Below are 11453 nucleotides of genomic sequence, written 5' to 3' on the forward strand. Positions count from 1 at the left end.
CCTTCCTCTGCAGAGCAATTAGAGAGAATATTATGTACTGGGCAGCCAACACACCAAAATATCTAAGTGACTGCTTCAGAGCTAGGAGGACAACTTCTACCTCTAAGTTAGCATACTGTTTTGAACTTAATGCTTGTTCTTCACCCAAAGCCAAGCCAATATCCACCCACCTGCACCACCAAGAAATCCAGCCAATTTCCAACAAACATGAGCAGTGCTGCCTAAACCAGGCAAGGGAATGTGACACACATAATAGGAGAGACGTCCTGGCAAGCCATTTGAAGCAGCGTGTGCTTGCATAAGGTCCCAGTTGTTTACAATTCTCAGTTACAGATGGGTTGGAGACGGGCATCCACATATCCCAGGGAACCTAAATCCCAAACCTTGGTGTTAATCCACAAAGGACAGGCAAGGACCAGAGATTTCTGTTTAGTCTTGCAGATGCTCCTACTGTTAATGGCTTAGCCTGGTTATCCCTATGCATCACTGGACTCTTAAATCTTCTGGAGCTGGAATAATTGTCCACCTCAACCAAAAGAACAGGCAAGAAACTGATGGAATGCTAACATGCAGTCACTGAATTGCAGGGACAGTCATCAGGAAAATAAGTTACATTTTTCAAGGGTTGGCTTCAAGGTCATCAAAGGGTTCTTTCTCTGATGTTATCCACCCCACCCCCAAAACTTTTTGAACCATGAAAAATAAAGCCACCCAGAGTCACTCGCTGAGGTGGGCAGCTATAGAAATCAATCAATCAATAACCCTAAATATACCCTCTGGCTTTTTCACAAGAACCAAACCATGAATATCCATGGTAAAATGACTGATAGATTTCAGGAGCTCTGCTCCTTTTTACATGCATTGTGACTTGCTTGAGAGCAACTGATTTTGAAAGTCTAAAATATATTTTAGATCCAAGAACTGCCCAAATGTCATACATTACGCTCTTAAACTTGCAGGTCAGCAGTTAACTGTGCCTGCATCTATGAGGCAAGTGTATACTTCCTACTCCAAAACAGAGGACAAAAGACTTCACCCTGCTCAGAAGCAGACCGCAAATATGCAAACTAAAGCATTTTCCTTAATCACCACAAGTGACTGTTTACATTTCAGTCAGCATAATTTAAGTGGATTGATTGCCAGGGTTATCACTGATGTGTAATTATTCCTGTACCATAAAGAATTCCACGGTGGCCCTTCCTAAATAAACCTGGTTTTAAGCCATACCCATCAAGTACCTATAACCTCGGATAATACACAGTTCCCTACGCCAGGAGGGCCCCAAATTAGAAAATTTTGATAGTATAAACATTTTTAGTGGAGCACTTCAGTTGTACAGATGAAGAATGTTTGCCTGACATCTAAGTACTGTAAAGCCCATAAACTCAACCTCCTCCAGAAGCAGTTCTTGTCCTCCCCCCAAATCACCTGTCTGCTCACAAGTCCATTTCTCCAGCTGCATCAGCCACCATCCTGTTTGAACCTTCACTGCAGCAACAGGCAAAAGTTACATCCCAAATTACAGGTTGATCTGAGTGATTTGCAGGAGCTTGCAAGTAATGACTGCATAATTTGAAGCCGTTTGTTATGAAAGGAAAAAGGTGCCTTCTGCCCATTCTAGGCTGCTAAAACTAAAAAAAACTCAGGGGAATTTTTATGGAGATGCTGGCAAACTCAATGCTGAGGCTGGAAATAGGCTACCTTGTTCTTTAATTCTATTTGGGAAATGTCTTACCCTACTCCATCTCCAGCCATTTTTTAAAGCCTGCTGTTCCTTGAGGTTCTGGAAAGGAAAAGCTGGTCCTAAAGCCCTCATCCCTGTCCTTCAAAGCAGGGATCACTGCCCCCAGACCTCTGGCAAGCCAGCTGGTATGAAAAGAGCTCAAAAAATGAGGATTCTGCTTCCACTCAGAGGACAGTGTGCCTTCCTTGCATGTGGGGAAATGATGGCCCCTTCTGTGTGCATGAGGCCCATGGTCTTCTCTCCAGGTGTAAGTCGAGGCAGGCAGTGCTCAATCCTACCTGCCTGTGAGGAAAGAGATGGGAAGATTGGGGCCTCCATGGACCAGATACCGAGCCTGCATGGTGGTCCTCCATTCTGGCTTTAACCAAGACTAAGACCTTGGACTGGCTGGGTTTATTTGATGAGAATGCCAATATATTTACTAACCAGGACAGGTGCCTAAGTTACAGCCTGAGAGGCATCCTATGGTAAATATCTGATATTAAGGTTTTCCTCACTTTTTATTTGCTTCTGAGTTTGGGTTTTTTATGCCAAACTCCATTCTATCCTGAGGGTTCACTACTCCACTAACAGACTTGTTCCTCCTTTTAATTGCTCTGTGAAGGTGGGGTGAATTTGGGAAGGGGCTGCAGAAGGAAGGATTAAGCCTCCCCAGTTGGCATACAAGTACCCATTTGGCACCCTGATTTCAGACTGAACAGCATGATTTGAACATCTATAATTAAATGCATGATTTATCTTTTGGAATTAATAAACAGTTACTCTGAGGACAGTCTGAACTGAAGAATTATCTTCCTGTAAAAGTCTGTTCAGGTTACACATGCCCCACATTTTGCTTTTCAGCTGCTGGGCTGGGTGGAAAAACAGTATTTTCTTGCTGAACTGCAAGTCATCCAGAGTTCCTGATTTACCTCAGACTTGTTTAGCACTTGGTTTCTGTACCTTCCCTCCCTCAGTTCCTAAGCCCCAATATTTCCATTTGGCAAAGGTTTCTGCTATCCACTTTCTAACTCAGGGTTTCTCAACGTTGGCAACTTTAAGACGGGTGGACTTCAACTCCCAGAATTCCACCTGTTGAAGTCCACCCATCTTAGTTGCCAAGGCTGAGAAACACTGCTCTAACTGTAGGAAATGTTTCTCTCTTTCCACCCCACAACCATGTTGTGAACAGTTGCCTACACAAGCATGCCAAAGAGCATAAAGTTTATTTCAGTTTCCAGGAACATTTATTTGCTTCTCACTTCTTCCATCTTTTCTTGGATAACATGCCTTAAAGAGCAGCTTAAGGTGGCCTTGCTTTCCCAACAGTACAACTGCCTTTTTATTCATATTGCCTTGAGCAGATCTAACCTCTTGAGTCTAAAATCCTTCATCCTACTAGGAAACCTGTTAGAGCATCATTGTTTGCCACTGTTGACTGTCCCACTCCCCATGCAGAGACCCCTAAGTTCATTTCTCCCACTAGCAGAAGCCCCCAACTCACAAGGAAAGATGTCTTCTCCTGCCAAGCAACCTCAGACGCCTTCTGCAGGCAATCTCATTTTGGCTTCCGCAGCTAATTCAGACAACCACCCTGAAATCTGTTCCAACCGCCATCAAAGGACCCCTCTCTTCTACCTGGCATCTGCAGAAGCCTCTGGACAATCCTTCTGCTCCTCTGCTTCACTGTGTAACCCCTGAAATCTCTTCCTCCTTCCAAGCTCCCTCACTTGGTCCGCCCCCTCCTCGTGCCTTCACAAGCTTGTGAACTCTTACAAACACCAGTTATTCCTTGAGGTGCCTTTCGCATCAAGCAGGCAGTTGTGGTTCCTGGCAATGCCTCCACCCTCTCCTCTGGGTCTTCCTTTCCCTCCCACGGGCTCCCGCCGCCCCATCTCCAAATTCCACTCCATTCTTCCACTCAGTAGCCTTCCTCAGCATCTTGAGTTCCCTGTCTTTGCCAGGAAAGCCTCATCAACCATTCCCAATGAAGCACGTTCCTCAAGAGCCTTCCCGCATCTAAATCTGTCCTCTGTCCTGCTAAAGCATCATTCCAGTGTCTGTCCTACAGCCAACTCCCCCCACAACCTCTGTGGGCCTCCCTAGAGGCCCACTCTTTGACCTCCAACTTCTCTCTCCAGGCAGAGCTAATCACCATGTCAAATGTTCTCCTTTAAGCCCCAGCCAGGGACCGTTCTCCAGTACAGGAATCCTTTCCTCCACCCTGCTCATCCGCCTCGTCAGCCCTCCAAGATTTTCACTCTGAAGGCTTTCTAATGAACCCTTAAGTTACGTAATGCACATTGGGCCAGATCAGAGGATCCCCTTCATGCCACAACTCCTTTTCCAAAGCCACTCCTTAAGTTAACACCTTCCTCCATCTCCTTCCAGCCAATGTACCTCCTGTAAACCCAAGCAGTTCTCCCCCAGAAGGGGATGGTCCCCGGAAATCTATTTTTTCACCTGTCAGGACTGTTTTGTCCCACCAAAGAATGAGACCGCAAGTGCCCTCTTCTTCCAGAAGAGGATGGATGTTATCGTCCAACCTACCCGGAGAGTATCATGCAGAGGAAAGGCTGGGTTACAGGAATGTTTTTTCACCAAACTGCCCCCAATTTATGCCTGGGGGACAAACCCATCCAGAGACACAGAATTGAAGAGCATCCTAAGGGCTAGGAAAACAGTGGAAAAGGGGCAGCTCTGCAGCAAGGAAGGTTCACCTCTGAGGGGAAGAGTTTGGGGGCCCAGGAAGGATGCGCTTCTCACAAGCCCGGGGTTATGTAACAACGGCATCTGGCTTGGGCTAGCAATGGCTGGATGGAGAGCCAGCCTCGATGAGAACGGAGCAATCGCGGCAACCCGCGAGCCGGCCGGAGCCGCCTGCATCTCTCCGGCCACCACCGAGAGGCGACGAAGGCTGGATGGGGGGCCACCTGCTCCAACCCAACCCAGGCGGGCAGCCCTTTTCGGGGGCCGTTTGGAAGGAGAAGCGGAATCCGCAGCAGAGGAGACCTGGCAAATCCGAAGCAGCGCGATCGGAAAGGATCGGGCAAGCCCCTGCATCCCGCCATCGCGGCACCCGCTCCTGCAGCCCCGCTCCTCCCCAGCCTGGTGCCCTCCAGGTGCGCCAAGGTGACAATTCCCAGCATCCGCCTTCGGGGGTGCAGGGAATTGGGGTCCCCGCGCATCGGGAGGACAGCCGACTGGCAAGGGAGGCTCGACCCCGGTCGCCACGGGGCCGCAGAGTCTCTGACACGCGCCGGCAGAAGAAGGGAGCAGCGGGGGCGGGGAACCCCGGCGCGCGCGTTCCGACGTGCAGATGCGTGTCACGGGCAAAGAGGCCGTGAGGACGCCCCTCCCCCGCTCCGTCCAACTAGCCAAACGCCACCCATCGGTCGGAGGGCCGGCTCGGCCGACCTCCTCGCCGGCTCGGCCGGTACCTGCTCCTCACGGACCGCGCTGCTCCGCCGAGGCCCGGCTGCTCCCCCTGGCAGGGGCCGGCTGCGCTGACGCCGCGCGGGACGGGTCTGGTCGGGGGCTGCGGGGCGTCCGGCGCGGCCACGACTCGCGAGGGGCGGCAGGAACGGCGACGGGCCACCAGCGTCGGGCGCTTTATACCCTCGACTCCTCGGAAACCGTCTCCGCGCAACGCTTCCGCTTCCGCCCCGCCCTCGCGCCCGCCCGCTCATCAATATGCAAAGCGGGAGGGCGGCCCAGGCGCGCAGCCAATGAGGGGGTGGAGAGGGCGCCCCCCGCCCGCCCGGGAAGGCGCGCCCTGATTGGCCGCGCGGGCGCGAGGGTGAGCGAACACGCGGGGCCGGTGACGTCGCCCGCGGAAAGGTGGACGAGGCGGGACAGGCGGGCGGAGCACGTGGGTGGCTTGGACTCCGTCCAAATCGCCTACCTCGCAGGCTCGTTGTGAGGAGGGCGGGGAAGAGCTGGCTCCGCGTGGGCAAGACCGGTGCAATGGAGGGGGGACCTGAATGCTTCCTCCTGGTCTCCCGATCCAAGCGGGCCTCTCGGATCTGCGCCCGCGGAGGGATGGGAGAATCCGGACCAACGCGATAGTTCCCCTCCTTCCTTCGGAATTGCCATCTTGACGTGCCCCGGGGGCCCCTGGGCAGGCTTCGAAAGTGGATTGGACAAGTTCGTGGAGGGTGACCCTCGTGCTGCTAATCAGCATGGATGTTGCTTTCTCCAGTCCCCCTGCCTTGAGGGCTGCTTACCTCCAGGGATTCCACTTAAAACTGCGCCCTTAAAATACTCCCTTGCCTTAAGCCTTTTCACTGATCATGTATTATTCTTAGATTTATATCCTGCCTTTATTCGTACAATTCAAGAGCATATAATGCTCCTGCCTCCTATTTTTCTCACAACAACAATCCTGTGAGGTCGGTTATGCTGACTGCCCCAAAGTCACTGTGCCGGCTTTTATATGTTTTTCATCGGGTATCTTACTCACTGCACCAAACTGACTCTCTCTTTTTAAACGCCTCCATAATGTTACTGTTGCCATATTTGACACATGGGAGAAAAACATGTTTCCACTTGCCTGCTTTTGCATTTATGTGTCTGAGATACTTTAACAAGTACCTTTTCTTTGGCACGATATGTAGATCTATCTTCTTGTTTTTCACTGCTCCTCCAGATAGATTTAAAGTGGCATGCACAGGGCCTACTAAACCTCTTAAAATCCCACCTAGCATTAATAAAAGGCTGGAATTTGGTCCAAGGAACATTTCCTATTAGAACATAATGAACAGGGGATATTATTCTGCAACTCTCTTATTTTAATTTGCATTTTAATTGGTATAGAATTAAAGGTAGATTCTGAAGCGTAAGAATGATTTATGGTGGAACCAGTCACCCAAAAGGTGGTGAACCTACTTTTACTGGTTGAGATTCTAGAAGTTATAGAAACAAGTGTGAAAACGTATTCAGAATCAACAACTGCAACAGCAGAAGCGATTGTCTATCAGAAAAAGAAAGCCAGTAACTGCAACTGTCTCGCTACCAGCCAATGTATAAGATGCGTTGTTTCACAACAATTGCCTGCAATTTGTGATATGGAACCCAGAGGAGCTGAGCTAAGTTGCATTAAAAGACAAAAAAGCAAAAAGGTAGGAATGCGGCCCGCAAACAGCCTAAGTGACAGGATTTCTGGTGAAAAGCCCAGAAAAATTTATATTTGCAGATTAAAATTTGGAGCAGGGTTTTTCAAACTTGGCAGCTATAAGATGCTGGCTGGGGAATTCTGGGAGTTGAAGTCCACACATCTTAAAGTTGCCAAGTTTGAAAAACTGGTTTGGAGGGTAGAGAAATTTTTAATTTCTAGAAAACAGGATAGGTGAAAGAAGAAAGTGCAAAAGCTGGCTTGCAGCTAAACCTCAAAAAAACCAAGATTATGGCAACCAGCTTGATTGATAACTGGCAAATAGAGGGAGAAAATGTAGAAGCAGTGAAAGACTTTGTATTTCCAGGTGCGAAGATTACTGCGGATGCTGATTGCAGTCAGGAAATCAGAAGACGCTTAATCCTTGGGAGAAGAGCAATGACAAATCTCGATCAAATAGTTAAGAGCAGAGACATCACACTGACAACAAAGGCCCGCATAGTTAAAGCAATGATGTTCCCTGTAGTGACATATGGCTGCGAGAGCTGGACCATAAGGAAGGCTGAGAGAAGGAAGATCGATGCTTTTGAACTGTGGTGTTGGAGGAAAATTCTGAGAGTGCCTTGGACTGCAAGAAGATCAAACCAGTCCATCCTCCAGGAAATAAAGCCAGACTGCTCACTTGAGGGAATGAAATTAAAGGCAAAACTGAAGTACTTTGGCCACCTAATGAGAAGACAGGACACCCTGGAGAAGATGCTGATGCTGGGGAGAGTAGAAGGCAAAAGGAAGAGGGGCCGACCAAGGGCAAGGTGGGTGGATGACATTCTAGAGGTGACGGACTCGTCCCTGGGGGAGCTGGGGGTGTTGACGACTGACAGGAAGCTCTGGCGTGGGCTGGTCCATGAAGTCACGAAGAGCTGGAAGCGACTAAACGAATAAACAACAAGAAAACAGGATAATGCACCTGATTTTTCCCCCTAAAATCACCATTCTCTGAACACATTTGTCTCTTTCAGCCATTGTATATGAGAGTTTCAGTAACTATCTCCATAGTTCAGGCATTCTAGATGTAGTCTACAACAGAGTTTCTCAACCTTGGCAGGTTTAAGACTGGCTGGGGAATTCTGGGAGCTGATGTCTCAAAGTTGTCAAAGTTGAGAAACACTGGTCTAGGACATGTTCAGAAATTCCAGGACTTGAGCCCTGGCAGAGGAAACACACTTAGGCCTTAAGAGCACAGATTAAACCCCGAGTCTTGCTAAGTCTTGAGCTCTTTTGATCTTGCTTGCTGAACATGTACAGAGCACACTTCCTAAGTAAATCTCTTGTCACCTTTGGGATGAGGTTTACATTCATCGCTCCCACCCACAGCCCTGATGTTTGATGAAGCCGCAGCAGAAAAATCTTAACTGCGGAATTAGATTGGAGAGAAAAATCAGATGGCCCCCAAATCGCGGGGTAGCAAAAACAGTTCCTGCTTTGCAAGAACTGTTGTGGGTGCTGACCACAGCAAAAGGCGGTAGGCTGGCTTCATGCAAGAGGAACAGAATTTATAATTTCTGCTTCTGTTTGTTTAAACGTCGCTCTAATAGGACGTTACGGGGAGAGGTTCAGGAAATATGCAGAGGAAGATGTCTGATTGGTATATATATTTTGTCTCATACTGTTTTTTGTGTTTTTGAATTGTGTTTTGTTCTTAAATGTTTTTTAACAATTGTAACCGCCCAGAGTTGCTGGGAGTTGGGTGGCATATAAATTTAATAGATCATCATCATTATTAAATAATGTGTACATGCAGCACTAAGTATCATGTGATTTGATTGATTGTGGCCAAGTATGTTGTCTGAACCTGGCTGTCCTGGTTTGTAAACAACCACAAAATGTGAATTCGGCCAGTTATGGTTTATTCAGCCAGTCATGGTTAGATAAGCCAAGTTATAACGTGTGAATGCTGCTATTATGTGGCAATCACTCTCAGGAGTATTTTCTTTCCAGCCTTTCTTGGTTGCAGACCTTCTGCCTGGAACGCCCCTTCTGTCCCCTTTCTTTACAGCCTTCTCAACTTGTATGCCACCTGATGCCCAGTGTCTCTGGGCAGCTCACAACAGTCAACAAACTACAGTAAAACCAATACAAAGTAAAAGATGGCAAGCGCAACAGACCAAATGGTATAAAGCGAGAGGTCTCACTGTCCCTCACCAAAGGCCTGCATGAAGAGCCAGGTCAGAGGACTGGTGCAGCTACAGAGGAGGTGCGCTTCAGGGTCATGATAGATGCATTATTTAATTGAAGGAACCCGGAGCTTAAACAAGCAAGGGGGAAAAAAGAAAAAAAAACCAAGCAGTCTCTGTAGGCAACCTCTCCTGTGCCTGACCTGTTTTTTTCTCCCCTCCCTCCCCCTGCAAAGCAGAGAGATTGGAGAGGAAGGAATTGTAAGAGAGTAAGCAGACACACAATGGGGAATACACTAGCCGTTTGAGTAGTGCACTCAGGGCTGCCAGGCACCACCTCATTCCTTTTGATGTGCATTCCCCATTGTGTGCCTGCTTACTCTCTTGTAATCCCTTCCTCTCCAATGAATGTAAATGCATGCATTAATTCTCTTCTTGCTAATTATCCCAGCACTGGGATGAGCATTCCAAAGGGTGGGGGAGTGGGGAAAAGGAAAGCACAGTTGTAGTCATGTGATTTCCTGCTTAGCGACCATTTCACTTCACAACCGAGCTGCCGGTCCCAACTGTGGTCGCTAAACAAGGATGACCTGTAGCAGTACAAATTCTGTTCAAATAATGTGTGTGTTTTCTCCAATTGCCTGTTAGATTGTGAATTATGAGAAGAAGACAAATGTCCAATAAGTGGAAATGGGCCTTTCAAAACTGTAAATTGAGAGCCACAATCCAAGATCGCTTGTTTAACTGAACGCCTGCACTGAAAAAATGTGGTTTAGAAAGGGTTGTGCTTCCTGAGCCAACGGTAATCCATTGCAAGGTATAAAATGAGATAAACAAATCTACTACCACCAAAAATAGTCTTTTGCAGCTGGAAGATTGGTAATAAAATCCAGGGAAACCATGTCCCATGGTCAAGGAGGTATTGAGAGCAGCTGGAACAAACCAGCCAGGTTTATCATGATGGTCTTAGCCTTTAGTGACAGACACGACGGGACAAAGTTTAGTCTTTAACATCAGATCTCGCTCTTGACCACCAAAAGTGCTCGAGAGCAAGATGCGACATTTTGAACATTCCTGCGCATCCAGCAGTTTTATTATCCTGGCAAAGCTGTGGCACCTTTTCCTTGAGAGGAAGAGGGAGAAATTAATGACGCTTGCAAAACAAGCATCCTTTAGTCACAGAGAAAGCAACAAGGATTAGTCTGCTGGGTTTCCTGGAGGTCATCCATCTGAGCCCTGACGTAAGGGTCCTGTGATACAAGCACGACAGATCTGCTGCCTGCCCTAGCTTCTCTGGAGTGCCCTTTGTGGCAGGGGGTGGTAAAATGGTTCTGTTCCAACATCCTTGCAAGGTCAAGGAATATCTTATTTAAGCTTGTGGATGAGTGCGTCTGGCAGCTCCTAATTCTATGAACTAGGAACATAGGTGTTAAAAAAATTGAAATGGGAGAAAAACTATGTCCATCTGATCTGTGCCTTCTGCAAGTGCTCCAGGTTTTTGAGATGTGTGTACCTGTATAGGGTGGGCTGTTCCCTTGAAGAAATACCTCCATTGCTGGAACATGGCCAGCAAATCTCTACTGAAGACACGATAGTTCCTTTCAGCTGAGAAAAGGAATCTGGAGTGTGGGCTGCAGGAGATCATCAGTTTGCACATCAAGGGGGTGAGTAGGATCTGGATGCCTGAGCAGTGGGTGGGATGAAAAGAGGTCTTTCAAGTCCTGAAATGCTCCTGAGAAGACCATTTAAACTTGTTCCCTTTTTTAAACAAGCTGACTGAGTGCTCACACGAGCCTTCCCCCACTTGATACCCTCCAGATGTAGTGCAACTATCCTTCTTCCCCCCTGCCCCCCTTGTCTTCCTTTTCTCATTGGCATGAATAATAATAAAAATGGAGCCATTTTTTGATCACCACTATCAAAGGCTGGTGGGAAGCACCTACATGCTCACAGTATTTTCTGCCCATTTTCCAACAGTGCGTGTAGGACCGCAAAGAGGTAAAAATCAGAATGGCAATAGAAATGATATTCCTAGAGAAGTCCTGCTCTTCACAGCACCTCTCTAGGAAGTTGCGTGGATCTTGGAAGGAATCAGGGCTAGTTGATCTTCTGAACAGCAGTTTGCAGTGCCTTTTTTTTTTTGACATGCAATGGAGGAACTGCTGCCTAGAAAAAGGGCAAATGCTGTTTGCTGCCTCTTATGTTCTCTTTGTCTGGGTCTATAATACTGGCTTTATTTACAAAGTCCCTGTACTCTCCCATCAACAGAAAGCCCAACGCTGGGTCACAGCACTCTGCAGCTTCTTGGGTAAGGAGTAGAATATCTGCCTGATGACCTACATTCTTAGCACATTTCTGGAAGAAAGGGGGATGGGGAGATCCAGCTGTTTCCCCATCTACGCTCAATTTTCTCCAGGTGTTCTTCACTGGTTGCTGTTCACCC

At 47.9% G+C, this 11453-nt stretch overlaps 1 protein-coding gene across 1 annotated transcript in view; it reads right to left on the reverse strand.

Moving 5' to 3' along the window:
* The window catches only part of SLC45A4 (solute carrier family 45 member 4), an 84997-nt gene extending 79660 nt beyond the window's left edge, over nucleotides 1–5337 (reverse strand). The window contains exon 1 of the mRNA XM_063299716.1: nucleotides 5164–5337. The gene's annotated coding sequence lies outside the window, so the exon portion shown is untranslated. The remainder of the gene's footprint in view (nucleotides 1–5163) is intronic.
* Nucleotides 5338–11453: the final 6116 nt, after the last annotated feature.

Source organism: Candoia aspera, chromosome 3 (assembly GCF_035149785.1).
Source record: "Candoia aspera isolate rCanAsp1 chromosome 3, rCanAsp1.hap2, whole genome shotgun sequence".
NCBI lineage: Eukaryota > Metazoa > Chordata > Lepidosauria > Squamata > Boidae > Candoia > Candoia aspera.